The sequence below is a fragment of the Nicotiana tabacum genome, chromosome 19 (assembly GCF_000715075.1).
Source record: "Nicotiana tabacum cultivar K326 chromosome 19, ASM71507v2, whole genome shotgun sequence".
Classification (NCBI taxonomy): domain Eukaryota; kingdom Viridiplantae; phylum Streptophyta; class Magnoliopsida; order Solanales; family Solanaceae; genus Nicotiana; species Nicotiana tabacum.
In genome coordinates this window covers 17,139,267-17,157,270 of record NC_134098.1, presented here as the reverse complement: position 1 = coordinate 17,157,270, position 18,004 = coordinate 17,139,267, and the positions used below count along the sequence as shown (strand labels likewise).

Genomic DNA, 18,004 nt, shown 5'->3' with positions numbered 1-18,004 from the left:
TATTTTAGTAGGCAGTAGCCTTCTTCATGTTGTGAAATACAAGGTGTCATGCCACATGTAAGTCTTCCCAAAATAATGGAGTTGAGATTCTGTCAAATCTTTATATTGATTAAAAACTATCTTTCTCTAACTATTTTAATGCTTCTTCATGCTTAGACTAAGAAAATAATAAGAGAAGGATCAAAGCAACAACCTTAATCTTTATTAGAGGCCATTTCGGTAGTGGATGTGTATAAATTACGGCCTCTGTGAACAAGAGATGCTCACACCAAAATTTGCATAAAGAGAATACTGCTATTTCTCCAATGGCATTGCCCAAATTCGGTTTTGTATTCACTATTCTTCTCATGGCATCCATCAGTTAGTATTCATCTCTCTTTAATCTCTAAATTGTAATTAATGCTACTGTAAGCGTGGATATACGCGCTGCTAATTATGTGGCCCTATTCATTTATGTGTATTTATTTTTGAGCATGTCGTAAATGTGTATTCATGCTATATAAGTTATAATTTAATTCTAACAATATTATAATGGTATATATTTCAGTTAATGTGTCGTGGCTCTCAAAGACGCAAATTATAGCTACACGGGATATTGAACGTGATCTCTCAGGATTTGGAAGGAGATTACTTCCCGAGCTTAACACATGTCTTCGAAGTTGTACTCCGCATTCGTCTGATTGCAGTGATTGTTGGGTTTGTTGCGCATGTACGCATAGGGCTTTGCTTGGCAATGTGTGTAACTAAGTGGAAGTAGTACAACAATTTCCTTTGTATGTTATTGTTTCCTTGTCTTTCATATATTGTACGATTATTTAAAAAGTGATGTGACTTCCCGTTAATGAATAATACTCTCTCCGTTTCAATTTATGTGAATTCATTTGACCGGGCACGAAGTTTAAGAAAAAAGAGAAGGCTGTTGAACTTGTGGCGTAAAATGAGGCACATATATTTTGTGTGGCTATAAATCATTGCATAAAAGTAAATTGTTTCCAAATAACGAAAGATGTCATTCTTTTTGATACAGACTAAAAAGGAAATAGGGTCACATCAATTGAAACGGAGAGAGTAATATCTTCCATTTGGAATGCTTTTTGCACTAGCTTTTTAGTACTTGTATGATTCATCATATATTTATTACATGTATTTAACATTTTAGTGCATATGTAGATGGTGTTAGGTTCTTTTTTCTTATTATTATCTTGTCACGAACCAAAACCCAATCAGTCGTGATAGCGCGTAACACACTTGTTAGGAAAATCGGACATAGCAATAAGGAATCAAAATAGCAAAATTTACAGAAATAACATAAGTCTAAAACCTCAATAACATAATAATGCCAATACAAGATAAATCCCCCAGAACTGGTAAATACAGAGTCGTGAGCTCTAATACGAACATACAAGTCTGAAATTACCAAATACAATATTGTCTGAAATAAAGACAACAATACATAAGAAAAGAGACGGCAACACTGCGGTCGAGAATGCAGTTCTACCTCGTCTCTCAATGATCCGCTCTACTCCAAGCCTCAGCTACTGATGACTGGGTCCGACACCTAGATATGCAGAATTAAGTGCAGAGTGTAGCATGAGTACAACCGATCCAATATACTGAGCAAGTATCATAACTAATCTCGTCGAGGTAAAATAAGCAAGAATTATAGATTATATGTGCTATAACATGTACAGTTTCATAAATTCAACAAGCACAAAATAGTAATGTGATCAAGTATAAAGCATAAAGAGAACAATCTGTGTGTGCACAATTACTCAAGTGCTCTGCTCAGTAAATGATACAGCATATAAGGATGATATTCAAATGAATTAGGTAAATAACCACGAAAATTGCAAGTAAAGATGACATACAAAATCCAAAACAAACACTGGCCAGATTTTGCTCAACCTTTCCATATCCGTACCAAATCACTGATCAGTTTTCTTCAATATCCGTGTGTACTCCATGCTTTATATTGATTAAAAACTATCTTTCTCTAACTATTTTAATGCTTCTTCATGCTTAGACTAAGAAAATAATAAGAGAAGGATCAAAGCAACAACCTTAATCTTTATTAGAGGCCATTTCGGTAGTGGATGTGTATAAATTACGGCCTCTGTGAACAAGAGATGCTCACACCAAAATTTGCATAAAGAGAATACTGCTATTTCTCCAATGGCATTGCCCAAATTCGGTTTTGTATTCACTATTCTTTTCATGGCATCCATCAGTTAGTATCCATCTCTCTTTAGTCTCTAAATTGTAATTTTATGCTACTGTAAGCGTAGATATACGCGCTGCTAATTATGTGGCCCTCTTCATTTATACTATTCATTTATGTGTATTTATTTTTGAGCATGTCGTAAATGCGTATTCATGCTATATAATTATAATTTAATTCTAACAATATTATAATGGTATATATTTCAGTTAATGTGTCGTGGCTCTCTAAGACACAAATTATAGCTACACGGGATATTGAACGTGATCTCTCAGGATTTGGAAGGAGATTACTTCCAGAGCTTAACACATGTCTTCGAAGTTGTACTCCGCATTCGTCTGATTGCAGTGATTGTTGGGTTTGTTGTGCATGTACGCATAGAGCTTTATTTGGTAATGTGTGTAACTAAGTGGATGTAGTACATCAATTTCCTTCGTGTTATTGTTTCCTTGTCTTTCATATATTGTACGAGATTATTCAAAAAGTGGTGTGACTTCCCGTTAATGAATAATAGTATCTTCCGTTGGGAATGCTTTTTGCACTAGCTTTTTAGTACTTGTATGATTGATGTCACCACCTCAAATCCCCTCCTTAGAATGCCGCGATGCACTTAATCTTTAATACTAAGTAAGCCTAGCACATATCAAATTATTAACAAATTTACACTAATTAACCATTAAACATGAATCAGTAATTGTTATATATAGCCAACAACCATTAAAAGATGTACAATATCCCAAAAGCGGTAATGAAAATTAATAGTAACTAAGTAAAAACTCCAGAAGGTAACCCCGAGGCCTCCGAACGCAATGGCAGGTATACCTTGAAGTCTCCGCCGCAACTCACAATCAGCTAACTAATGACCGACACGCTCCGAGGTACCTGGTTTTACACAAAAAGATGTGCAGAAGCATATCATTAGTACACCACAGCGTTACCTAGTAAGTATCAAGACAAACCTCGGTATAGTAGTGACACGGTTCAGTCAAGATACCCACTAGATATATTAACCTTTGCAAGTATTAATATAAACTAACAGAGGAACGAATATCAATATAAAGCTAATATGGAAGGAATAACAATATAACACTAGCATATGAAAAGTAGAAGCAACAAATAGCAACAAGTGATAACGCCGCAAAGTAATCAGAATACAGTTTAAGTACAAGTGAACCCAATTAAGAAAAATAAATAACAACTAAATAATCAATAGTTCTTTCACAAGGTTTACATAAGAATCATTTCCAGGTACTACACCTCATAATCACGAGTCACTGGTCCCAAATCACGAATCATAATCACATGTCATCTCGTGCCCACATTACCAATTACAACCACACAGACAACTCACGTGCTGCACGAACAACTCACGTGCTGCACGAACAACTCACGTGCCAATACCATTAAAATCACAAATCTACACGGGCAATTGACGTTCCATTAGTAACAATACCTCATATCCGCAGAAATAACTCACGTGCCAACAGTCCTATCCATGCATAGAAGGCAGGTATACAAGAAGTCATGTACATGATCAATAAATATCAAGATTCATACCTTGGAATAGGTGACATGTTATGGTGTATACTTGTGCAAGTGTACAATCACAGTTTAAGTCAACAGGTAAAATTAGAGACACCTAGTAGCACATTGGAAACAACACAACAAAACCCGCAATATGCATGACACACACAAGAGGGCCATACCACCACACAAACATCATCAATAACAATGCCTCCAAGCCATCACAAATCATATCCGACATAGCCCACCTTATCTCGCCACGTGCGCAACATATAAAGTAAATACCCGCCTTGTCTCGCCGCACGTACACCAATAATATCCCGCTTTGTCTCTCCAGATGCGCAAACCCAATATATATATACAACAACAACAACAACAACTCAGTATAATCCCACTAGTGGGGTCTTGGGAGGGTAGTTTATACGCAGACCTTACCCCTACCTTGGGTAGAGAGGCTGTTTCTGATAGACCCTCGGCTCCTCCAAGAACTCCCCACCTTGCTCTTGGGGTGACTCGAACTCACAATCTCTTGGTTGGAAGTGGAGGGTGTTTACCACGAGAGCAACCCACTCTTGTCCACATTGTTTAAACCCTTTATATATATATATACATACACACACATATATATATATAGAGAGAGAGAGAATTAACATCAGGCCCGCTCGATTGAAGACCGAGTCCAAGGGTAGATTCCGACTACTCATAACCCCATGAGTCTATATATGTGATTTGTTTCAAAATTCAAGTCCAATTCAACTCTCAAATCCCAAATTTTTATTTTTCAAAACATAGATAAAGTTTTCCAAAATTTTACTTTGATTCTCAAAACTTTGGTGTTAAATCCCATATAATCATATAATATAGTTAGAAATTGATCAAACTTACTTTCCCAATGATTGTAGATGAAAATTTCCTCTTCAAATCGCTCCTATTGAGTCTAGGTTCAAAGATATGCAAAATGAGATCAAAATCCCGTCTTCCAGCCCTTATGTTTAGTAGCACGTATCACAAATGCGACCTGGGGTTCGCAAATGCGAAAAATGATCGCAAAAGTGAAATCTATCACAGCCCTCCTAAAGTCGCAAATGCGAATATTGAACATTTCGCAAAAGCGACCTAGTGATCGCAACTGCGATCCTACCTAGCCCAGACCCCCATTGCAAAAGCGAACAAAATGTCCGCAAATGCAAACCTAACAGACTCCAGTGAACTTCGCAAATGCGACTCTCACCTCACAAATGTAGAGGTCGTAAATGCGAACAAAATTTTGTATTTGCGAGACCTGCAGCACCTGTTAAAAAACTAGCAAAACTGAAACTCTTCCAAATACTCTGAAACTCGTCTAAAACTCACCCTAGTCCCCGGGGCTCCAAACCGTTCCACACATGTCTAAAATCATCATACAAATTGCTCTCATGAAAAAAAAATACCAAAATAACATCTAGAACCGCGAATTGGATATCAAAATGCATGAAAATTTACTTTGCAACTCAAGAACTTCTAAAAACACAACCACGCGTCTGATTCCTATCAAATCATCTTCGAATGATGCCAAAAATTGCAAACGAGTTCCAAATAACAAAACAGACCTATTTCAAGTCCCAAAATAAAAATTCGAACCCGATCGCTATAAAGTCAAACCATAGCTAAACCTAAGGAATTTTCTAAACCTTTCATTGCTAACTTTCGGCAAAACATGCCAAATCAACCTCGAATTCAATTCCGGGCATATGCCTTAGTCCAAAATTACAACACGAACCTATCGGAGCTATCAAAATACCATTTCGGGGTTATTTTTACCAAAGTCAAATCTCGGTCAATATTTCCAACTTAAACTTCTAAAATGAGAATCACCCATCCAAATCATTTTCGAAACACCCGAAAATCGAGTCTGAACATACATGCAAGTCATAATACACAATATGAATCCACTCAAGACCTCAAACCGCTGAACGGAATGCTAAAGCTCAAAACCACCAGTCGGGTCGTCACATTCTCCCCCTCTTAAACAAATGTTCGTCTTGAACGTGCCAAGAGTCTTTCTAAAACCATCATATCGTTGTATATACTCACCATATACATACACACGGTTGTTCCCGCGTCACCCAACCCACATAAGCCAAACAACATCATCTCAACCGAAGACCATTCCTCCAACTCATGCCGATAAACCTTAGAATCAAATTTCCACATCCACCAAGAGTCTTGTTCTAATCAAACACATTATACAATCCTCAACTAGGTGCAACAACTCATGAATACATCCACAAGGTTGTCACGACCACCCCAAATTACCCATCTTAGGATGTCGTGATGGAACCTAGACTAGGTAAGCCTAACAAACAAGTAAATATGACAGAAATAAAGACTGAAAAAATATGATGTAAACTAATAAGCCTCATAATAATTTCAATACTGAGTAACTGCAACAAAACTATCAATTCCCGGTGGAACTGAGTCATAATGGCGCCTAACATCCACTTGCTAGGCAAGCCGATGTTAGCAAATTAATTATCCATTTTAGAATTTAAAATAACACAACAATAATAATTAACTATTAGCAAAACTGAATTACATAAGATAAATCTATATTAGACTACGGTCTATACTAATCCCAGATATCCGACGTCACCAGCACATGAGCAACTAGAGTTGTACAAATAAAGTCTGAACGAAATTGTCAAGTCCCGAAATTCTCACCTTCGGGCCGTGATGGTGCCTACCATTTCACTTGCTAGGCAAGCCAACGTTAGAATAATATTTATTTATTTTTAAAATAATTTTAAAATTTATTAATAACAGAGAACAATTACGGAAGTAACGTCTGAAATACAATGAAGTGCAGAGTATAGTATCAGTACAACTGACCCCATGTACTGGTAAGTGCTGAGCCTAACCTCGACGAAGTAGTGACGAGGCTAAGGCGGGTCGCTTATATTAACCTGTACGCAATATTAGTAACAACAACAATAATAGAAATAATTCAGGTATCTCATTTATAATAATTGAAGCCAACTCGGCAGTCATAACTAATTATCATTTCCATCAATTATGTTGAAGCATGCACTCCGCTCTCACAATATATTCATATTCAATTCTATTGCAGCATGCAACCCGCTCTCACAATATATTCACATTCAGTTCTATTGCGGCGTGTAACCCGCTCCTCCAATATATTCATTTTAATCAAGTCTGTCATATATTTATTTCAATCAAGTATATATAGACTTTTTAATAAGTTTGTTACGGCGTGCAATCCGATCCCCTAATATTGACTTTTAATAAGTCTGTTGCGGCGTGCAACCCGATTCTCCAATATTGACTTTTAATAAGTCTGTCATATATTTATTTCAATCAAGTTTTTATAGACTTTTTATTAAGTCTGTTGCGACGTGCAATCCGATCCCCCAATATTGACTTTTAATAAGTCTGTTGTGGCGTGCAACCCGATCCTCCAATATTGACTTTTAAAAAGTCTGTTGCGGCGTGCAACCCGATCCTCCAATATGGACTTTTAATAAGTCTGTTGCGGCATGAAACCCGATCCTCCAATATATCCATTTACCAATTCTTATAGGAGAAATTTCTCCAATAAATGCAACATTTGATATAAAATTATAAGACAACAAGCATACAATAATTATGATTTAATCATGAAACAAACAATGACAAATAGCAAATTATTATGTAAATCAGGGAGAAAATAGGCAGTTTAATATTTAATATGTTAAATGTCAAATAACAATTAAAACACATAATTCAAATAGCATGCAACAATTAATGTAGGAATTCAAGAATTAATATTTAACAAAGAATAGGAGAGAAACAATTATTATAATAATTAATTTATGATATTTTTCAAGTAAGCAGGAAAACAATTAATTTGACGACGTATAGACACTCTTCATCTCGCCTATACGTTGTTCACATGCATTTCACATAACAAATAATTTATGGGTTCTATTCCCTCAAGTCAAGGTTAACCACGACACTTGCCTCGCTTTGCAAATTCCAATCAATTACTCGACCACAGCTTTTCCTTTTAAATTTGTCTCCAAAAACTTCAAATCTATTCACAAACAATTCGATATACTCAATACGAATCATAGGAATTAATTCCATATAAATTTACAAATTTTTCGGATAAAAATCCAAAATTCATTAAAATATTCGGCAGTGGAACCCACATCTCAAATCCCGGAAGAATTTATGAAATCTGAACACCCATTCCGAGACGAGTCCAACCATATAAAAATTATCCAATTCCGATATCAATTGGACCTTCAAATCTCAAATTTTTATTTTTGGAAGATTTTATAAAAATCTTATTTTTCTTCCAAAATTTCACGGATTCATGATATAAATGAGAATGGAATCATGAAATATAATAAATATAGGATAAGGAACACTTACCCCAATATTTTCCCGTGAAAATCGCCCAAAAATCACCTTACCCGAGCTCAAAAATGGAAAAGAGTTGAAAATTGGTCGAAACCCCATTTCCAGAACTTAAGTTTTGTTTCTGGGATTTTTACCTTTCGCGAACGCGGTCAGTGCCTCGCGTTCGCGAAGCACAAATTTGTGCTGTCCAATTTTACTCTTCACGAACGCAAGGGCTACTTCGCGAATGGGAAGCTTGCCTAGCTTGGCCTTCGCGAACGCGAGATGCCGTTCGCGAACGCGAAGACAATTATCCTGGCCAGCCTTTTTCCCTTCGCGAACGCGAGGCTTCGATCGCGAACGCTAAGCTTTGAACCTCAAGCCTTCGCGAACGCAGTCACTCTGCCGCGAACGCGAAGCACAAAACATGTCAGCCCCAATATGCTCTTCACGTTCGCGATAGTACCTTCGCGAACGCGAAGAAGAACACACTAGAAGCCTGAAGTTTACAGAAAATCAGATTTTCTAAGTCCGAAATCATCCCGTAACCCATTCGAAACTCACCCGAGCCCTCGGGGCTCCAAACCAAACTTGCACACAAGTCCTAAAATACCATACGAACTTGCTCGCATAATCAAATCGCCAAACTAACACCTAGAACTACGAATCAGACACCAAATCAAAGGAAATGTTCAAGAAAACTTTAAAACCTTTATTTTTACAACCGGACGTCCGAATCACGTCAAATCAACTCCGATTCTCACCAAATTCGGAAGACAAGTCATAAATATTATAGTAGACCTACACCGGACTCCGAAATCAAAATACGGACCCGAGGTCAATAAATCCAACATCAGTAATTTCTTAAAAATCATTAAGCTTTCAAGCTTTTAATTTTTCATCAAAATTCCATATCTCGAGCTAGGGACCTCGGAATTCGATTCCGGGCATACGCCCAAGTCTCAAATCATGATACGGACCTACCGGAATTGTCAAAACACTGATCCGGGTTCGGTTTCTCAAAATATTGACTAAAGTCAGCTCACTTGAGTTTTTAAAGCTCTATTTCACATTTTAATCCATTTTTCATATAAAAACTTTTCAAAAAATTATACGGACTACGCATGCAAGTCGAGGAATGATAAATGGTGCTTTTTGAGGTCTTAGAACACAAAATTACTTATTAAATTTAAATATGACATTTTGGGTCATCACATTATCCACCTCTAAAATAAACGTTCGTCCTCGAACGGAGTTAGAGAAAAAAAAAAGTACCTGAGCTGGTGAATAAGTGTGGATATTTACTCCGCATGTCCGACTCAGACTCCCAGGTAGATGGCTCTACCAGCTGACCTCTTCATTGCACTCGAACTGAAGGATAACTCTTAGACCTCAACTGTCGTACCTGCCAGGTTAGAATAGCCACTGGCTCCTCCTCGTAAGTCAAATCTTTGTTCAATTGGACCGAGCTGAAATCTAACACATGGGACAGATTACCATGATATTTTCGGAGCATAGACACATGGAACACCAGATGAACCACTGATAAACTAGGTGGTAATGCAAAGCCTGCAGGCTACTTCACCCACCCTTTCAAGAATTTCAAAAGGTATGATATACCCAGGGCTCAACTTGCCCTTCTTTCTGAACCTCATTACACCTTTCATAGGTGAAACTCGGAGCAATATTCTTTCTCCAACCATGAATGCAATATAAAGAACTTTACGGTCAGCATAACTCTTTTTCTAGACTGAGCTGTGCGAAGTCGATCCTGAATAATCTTAACCTTATCCAAGGCATCCTGTACCAAATCGATACCCAACAACCGAGCCTCTCTCGGTTCAAACCAGCCAACTGGCGAACGGCATCACTTTCAGTATAATGCCTCATATGGAGCCATCTGAATGCTCAACTGGTAGCTATTATTATAAGCAAACTCCGCAAGTGGCAAGAGCTGATCCCAAGAACCTCCAAAGTCTATAACACAAGCGCGAAGCATATCTTCCAATATCTGAATGGTGCTCTCTGACTGTCCGTCTGTCTGTGGATGAAATGATGTACTCAACTCAACCCGTGTGCCTAACTCACGTTATACAGCCCTCCAGAAGTGTGAGGTAAATTACGTACCTTGATCTAAAATAATAGACACGGGCACATCGTGTAGGCGGACAATCTCACGAATGTAAATTTCAGCTAACCTCTCTGAAGAATAGGTAACTGCCACTGGAATGAAATGTGCTGACTTGGTCAACCTGTCCACAATGACCCAAACTGCGTCAAATATTCTTTGAGTCCGTGGGAGCCCAACAACAAAATCCATAGTGATATGCTCCCACTTCCACTCAGGAATTTCTAACTTCTGAAGCAAACCAACAGGTCTTGATACTCGTACTTAACTTGCTGACAATTCAGATACTGATCTACATATGCAACTATATCCTTCTTCATTCTCCTCCACCAATAATGTTGCCGTAAATCTTGATACATTTTAGCGGCACCTGGATGAATGGAATACCTAGAACTATGTGCCTCTTCAAGAATTAATTCACGAAGACCATCCATATTAGGCACACAAATATGACCTTGCATTTGCAGAATTCCATCTTCCCTCACAGCAACCCGTTTGGTATCACCGTGCTGCACCGTGTCCTTAAGGACAAGTAAATGAGGATCATCATACTGCCTCTCTCTGATGCGCTCATATAAAGAAGACCGAGCGACTGTGCAAGCTAGAACCCGACTGGGTTCTGAAACATCTAACCTCACGAACTGATTAGCCAAAGTCTGAACAACTGCAACTAATGGCCTCTCACCAACCAGAATATACACAAGACTACCCATACTCACAACCTTTCTACTCAAAGCATCTGCCACCATATTGGCCTTTCCGGGGTGATACAAAATGGTGATATAATAGTCTTTCAACAACTCTAATCATCTTCTCTGCCTCAAATTAAGATCCTTTTGTTTGAACAGATACTGAAGGCTACGATGATCAGTAAATACCTCACACAAGACACCGTAGAGGTAATGCCTCCAAATCTTCAGCGCATGAACAATGGCTGCCAATTCTAAATCATGAACAGGATAATTCTTCTCGTGAACTTTCAACTGCCACGACACATATGCAATTACCTCGCCATCTTGCATTAATATTGCACAAAGCCCAATGTGAGATGCATCACAATATATCGTATACGATCCTGAACCTGTAGGTAATACCAACACTGCGTCATAGTCAAAGAGGTCTTGAGCTTCTGAAAGCTCATCTCACACTCGTCTGACCATCTGAATGGAACACCTTTCTGGGTCAATCTAGTCAATGGGCTTGCTATAGATGAAAACCCTTCCACAAACCGACGATAATAACCTGCTAAACCTAGGAAACTCCGGATCTCTGTAACTGAAGTAGGTCTAGGCCAATTCTGAACAGCCTCAATCTTCTTAGGATCCACCTTTAGGCCTTCTGTCGATACAACATGCCCCAAAAAGGCAACTGAGTCTAACCAAAACTCACATTTTGAAAATTTGGCATATAACTGATTATTCTTCAAAGTATGAAGCACACTCCAAAGATGCTACTCATGCTCCTCTCGACTACAAGAGTAAATCAAGATATCATTAATGAATACAGCCACAAAATAATCCAAATAAGGCTTGAACACCGGATTCATCAAATCCATAAATGCTGCTGGGGCATTTGTCAACCCAAATGACATCACTAGGAATTTGTAATGCCCATACCGAGTTCGAAAAGCTATTTTAGGGACACTAGATGCCCTAATCTTCAACTGATGGTAACCAGACCTCAAATCGATCTTCGAAAATACCTTGGCACCTTGACGCTGATCAAATAATTCATCAATTCTTGGCAGCGGCTATTTGTTTCTAATAGTGGCCTTATTCAACTGCCGATAGTCTATATACATCCGCATAGAGCCATCTTTCTTCTTTACAAATAATACTGGTGCACCCCAGGGCGAGACACTAGGTCTAATGAATCCCTGATCAAGCAAGTCTTGTTACTGCTCTTTCAATTCTTTCAACTCTGGCGTGGCCATACGGTATGGTGGAATAGAAATGGGTTGAGTGCCCGGAGCCAAATTAATACAGAAGTCAATATCTCTGTCGGGTGGCATCCCCGACAAATCTACAGGAAATACTTCTGGAAATTCATGAAAAACTGGTACTGAGTCCATAGAAGGGACATCCGCACTGGGATTACGAATATAAGCCAAATAGGCTAGACACCCTTTCTCTACCATACGCCGAGCTTTCATATAAGAAATAACCCTGCTGGAAGAATGACCAGGAGTTCCTTTCTACTCTAACTGAGGTAACCCAGGCATAGCTAGGGTCACTGTCTTGGCATGACAATCCAATATAGCATGATAAAGAGACATCCAATCCATACCCAAGATGACATCAAAATCTACTATATCAAGATGTATAAGATCCCCACTGGCCTCAAGATTACCAATAGTAATCACACACGAATGATAGGCATGATCTACTATAACAGAGTCTCCCACCGGTGTAGATACACACACAGAAGCACTCAGAGAATCACAAGGCACAACCAAATATGAAGAAAAATAGGAGGACACATAGGAATAAGTAGATCCTGGATCAAATAGAACTGAAGCATCTCTATGGCAAACTGGAATAAAACCTGTGATCACAGCATCAGATGACTCGGCCTCAGGCCTAGCTGGAAAAGCATAAAATCGAGGCTAGGCCCCACCAATCTAAACTGCGTCCCTGGGACGACCTCTGACTGGCTGACCTCCACCTCTAACGGCCTGACCTCTACCTCTAATGGCCTGACCTCCACCTCTAATAGCATGACCTCCACCTCTAGCTGCCTGACTCCTACCTCTAGCTGGCTGAGCAGGCGGTGAAGCAACCGGTGCTGGTATGATGGCACCAGAATCTTGTCAAGATCTATTACTCGCCAATGTAGGGAAATACCTTGGCCATCTGAAGTCTGATAGGGTGAGTGAGTCCCTCAATAAACCTCCTCACTCTCTCTCCCTCCGTAGGTAGTAAAAGGATAGCATGACGGGCCAAATCCACAAAACGGGACTCATACTGAGTAACAGTCATACTGCCATGCTGTCGATACTCAAATTGCTTGTGGAATTCCTCTCTCAGTGTGATAGGGAGGAACTTTTCCAAAAATAGCTGAGAGAACTGCTCCCATGTAACTGCAGGCGATCCGACTGGTCGGGTCAATGTATAATCTCTCCACCACCTCTTGGCAGAACCCGTCATCTGAAATACAGCAAAATCAACCCCATTGGTCTCAACTATACCCATGTTCCGCAGCACCTCACGGCAGCGTTCAAGATAATCCTGTGGGTCCTCAGAAGGTGTACTGCTAAAGTGAACTGGAAAGAGCTTAGTAAACTTATCCAGTCTCAATAAGGCCTCAAAAGAAATGATGGGCCTATCACCGGTCTGTGCCGCAACAACTGGCTGAACTACCCCAACTGGCGGGGATACTGGAGCCTGATTCTGGGGATCCATCTACTCCGGAGCGAGAGTAGTGGGAGTTTGTGCTCCTCCCCCGGCCTGTGAGACGGTTGGTGCCAATGGAAATGTACCATTCTGGGCCACGCCCTCCATAAGACTTACCAAACGGACTAGAGCGTACTGAAGTACTGGAGTGGCTATGAATCCTTTCGGGACCTGAACTGGTCCAACTGGTACATTCTGAACTGGAACCTCCTCCTGAAGGTCCACCTGAGGTTCTTCAACTGCTCGAGCTCTGGATTGAGCTCTACCTCGGCCTCTGCCTCGTCCTCTAGCACGACCTCGACCTCTAACCCTGGCCATAGTTGCCACCGGGGGTTCTGGTCCCTGTCCATCGGTAGAGGTATTACGTGTTCTCACCATCTGCGAGAGAATAAGAGTAGAATGGTTCAATCATCGATGATGGAATAAAGTCGCACGACATAATAAGAAAGAAGTGATATTGTTCCTAAACTTCATAGCCTCTGAGAGATAAATATAGACGTCTCTGTACCGATACTTCAGACTCTACTAAGTTTGCTCGTGACTCGTGAGACCTATGTAATCTAGTGCTCTGATGCCAACTGTCACGTCCCGAAATTCCCACCTTCGGACCGTGATGACGCCTAATATTTCACTTGCTAGGCAAGCCAAAACTAGAATAATATTATCCATTTTTAAAACAATTTTTAAAATTAGTAATAACAGAGAACAATTGCGGAAGTAACGTCTGAAATATAATGAATAATCCATAAAAATAACGGTGTCTAAATACCATCCCAGAATTGGTGTCACAAGTGCACGAGCTTCTAGAATAAATACAAATAAAGGTCTGAATAAAATAAAGTTGTCTGGAAATAAACACACAGCTAAAGTAAAATAGACGGGGACTTCAGAACTGCGGACGCCGTGCAGTTTTACCTCAAGTCTCCTCTGGTAGCTGAAATCCGAGCAAGTCTATGGTACGCCGCTGGGACCAACTCCGAAATCTGCACAAGAAGTCCAGAGTGTAGTACCAGTACAACCGACCCCATCTACTAGTAAGTGATGAGCCTAACCTCGACGAAGTAGTGACGAGGCTAAGGCGGGTCACTTACATTAACCTGTACGCAATATTAGTAACAACAACAATAATAGAAATAATTCAGGTAACTCATTTATAATAATTGAAGCCAACTCAGCAGTCATAACCAATTATTATTTCCATCAATTCTGTTGCAGCGTGCAACCCGCTCTCACAATATATTCACATTCAATTCTATTGCAGCGTGCAACCCACTCTCACAATATATTCACATTCAGTTCTGTTGCGGCGTGCAACCCGCTCCTCCAATATATTTATTTTAATCAAGTCTGTCATATATTTATTTCAATCAAGTATATATAGACTTTTTAATAAGTCTGTTGCGGCGTGCAATCCGATCTCCCAATATTGACTTTTAATAAGTCTGTTGCAGCGTGCAACCCGATCCTCCAATATTAACTTTTAATAAGTCTGTCATATATTTATTTCAATCAAGTATATAAAGACTTTTTAATAAGTCTGTTACGGCGTACAATCCGATCCCCCAATATTGACTTTTAATAAGTCTGTTGCAGCATGCATCCCGATCCTCCAATATTGACTTTTAATAAGTCTATTGCGGCATGCAACCCGATCCTCCAATATATCCATTTACCAATTCTTATAGGAGAAATGTTCCCAATAAATGCAACAATTGATAAAAAATTATAAGACAACAAGCATACGATAATTATGATTTAATCATGAAACAAACAATTAAAAATAACAAATTATTATGGAAATCAAGGAGAAAATAGGTAGTTTAATATTTAATATGCTAAATGTCAAATAACAATTAAAACACATAATTCAAATAACATGTAACAATTAATGCAGAAATTCAAGAATTAATATTTGACAAAGAATAGGAGAGAAATAATTATTATAATAATTAATTTATGATTTAAAATAATTTGATGACGTATAGACACTCGTCACCTCGCATATACGTCGTTCACATGCATTTCAAATAACAAATAATTTAAGGGTTCTATTCCCTCAAGTTAAGGTTAACCACGACACTTACCTCGCCTTGCAAATTCCAATCAATTACTCGACCACATCTTTTCCTTTTAAATTTGTCTCCAAAAGCTTCAAATCTATTCACAAACAATTCGATATACTCAATACGAATCATAGGAATTAATTCCATATGAATTTACACATTTTCCAGATATAAATCCTAAATTTATTAAAGTATTCGGCAGTGGGACCCACATATCAAATTCCGGAACTATTTACGAAATCCGAACACCCATTCCGAGACTAGTCCAACCATACAAAAATTATCCAATTCCGATGTCAAATGGAGCTTCAAATCTTAAATTTTCGTTTTTGGAAGATTTTATAAAAATCTGATTTTTCATCCAAACTTTCACAGATTCATGATATAAATGAGTATGGAATCATGAAATATAATCAATATAGGATAAGGAACACTTACCCCAATGTTTTCCTGTGAAAATCGCCCAACAATCGCCCTACCCGAGCTCAAAAATGGAAAAGAGTTGAAAATGGGTCGAAACCCCATTTCTAGAACTTAAGTTCTGTATCTGGGATTTTTACCCTTCGCGAACGCGGTCAGTGCCTCGCGTTTGCGAAGCACAAATTTGCGTTGTCCAATTTTACTCTTCACGAACGCAAGGGCTACTTCACGAACGCGAAGCTTGCCTAGCTTGGCCTTCGCGAATGCGAGATGCCCTTCGCGAACGCGAAGGCAATTATCCTGGCCAGCCATTTTCCCTTCGTGAACGCGAGGCTTCGATCGCGAACGCGAACCTTTGAACCTCAAGCCTTCGTGAACGCGGTCACTCTGTCGCAAACGCGAAGCACAAAACATGCCAGCCCCAATTTGCTCTTCGCGTTCGCGAGAGTACTTTCACGAACGGGAAGAAGAACACACCAGAAGCCTGAAGTCTGCAGAAAACCAGATTTCCTAAGTCCAAAATCATCCCGTAGCCCATCCGAAACTCACCCAAGCCTTCGAGGCTCAAAACCAAACTTGCACACAAGTCCTAAAATATCATACGAACTTGCTCGCGTGATCAAAATGACAAACTAACACCTATAACTACGAATCGGACACCAAATCAAAGGAAATTTTCAAGAAAACTTTAAAACCTTTATTTTTACAACTGGACGTCCGAATCACGTCAAATTAACTCCGATTCTCACCAAATTCGGTAGACAAGTCTTAAATATTATAGTGGACTTATACCGGGCTCTGGAACTAAAATACGGACCCGGGGTCAATAAATCTAACATCAGTAATTTCTTAAAAATCATTAAGCTTTCAAGCTTTTAATTTTTCATCAAAATTCAATATCTGAAGCTAGGGACCTCGGAATTTGATTCTGGGCATACGCCCAAGTCCCAAATCACGATACGGACATACCAGAATTGTCAAAATACTGATCCGGATCTATTTGCTCAAAATGTTGACTAAAGTCAACTCAGTTGAGTTTTTAAAGCTCTATTTCACATTTAAATCCATTTTTCATATAAAACCTTTTCGGAAAATTATACGGACTGTGCACGGAAGTCGATGAATGATAAATGGTGCTTTTTGTTAGAACACAAAATTACTTATTAAATTTAAAGATGATATTTTGGGTCATCACAGAAATATATTTGTTTGAGTTAAAAGTAAACAGTAAAGATAGAATGCAAGGCGACTTCAGGGACTGCGAATGACAATAGCTCTACCTCAAGACTCTTGTTGTAAGTCGATCCGGGCAAGGACTCCTTTAAACGCCGCTAGGACCAATACCGGTGTCTGTACAAAAAGTGCAGAAGTGTAGTATGAGTACAACCGACCCCATGTACTCTGTATGTGCCGAGCCTAACCTCAACGAAGTAGTGACAGAGCTACCACAAGACACTCGAAATAAACCTAGAAGGATAATAACAACAGAATACAATAATATAAATAAAGTAGTAAACTCATATAAATGGACCCGAAAGTCAACTACCAGAGGGCCCCAGAATATCATGTTCTCAAATCTCATATCAATGTACCTGAATAAATTCTTCAATATCTAACAGTTACAATACAACATATTATATTGTAGCGCACAACATGATCTACAATTATATATCAATAACCAGTCTTCTCTGTTGCGGCGCATAACCCGATCCACAAACAGTAATACCAATATCCGTTGTAGCATCCAACATGATCATACACAACAATACCAATAACCGTTGCGGCGTGCAACCCGATCCCACTCAATAATATCAACAACCGTTGCGGCGTGCTACTCGATCCCAATCAAAAATATTATATTGAATGTTCACAACAACTA

General features: G+C 39.0%; 1 long non-coding RNA gene across 1 annotated transcript; it reads left to right on the top strand.

The window, feature by feature from the left end:
* Positions 1–23: 23 nt before the first annotated feature.
* On the top strand, positions 24–868 carry LOC142173793 (uncharacterized). The gene is made up of 2 exons (XR_012703143.1): positions 24–360; positions 548–868. It is a non-coding gene; the product is annotated as an uncharacterized LOC142173793 (long non-coding RNA).
* Positions 869–18,004: the final 17,136 nt, after the last annotated feature.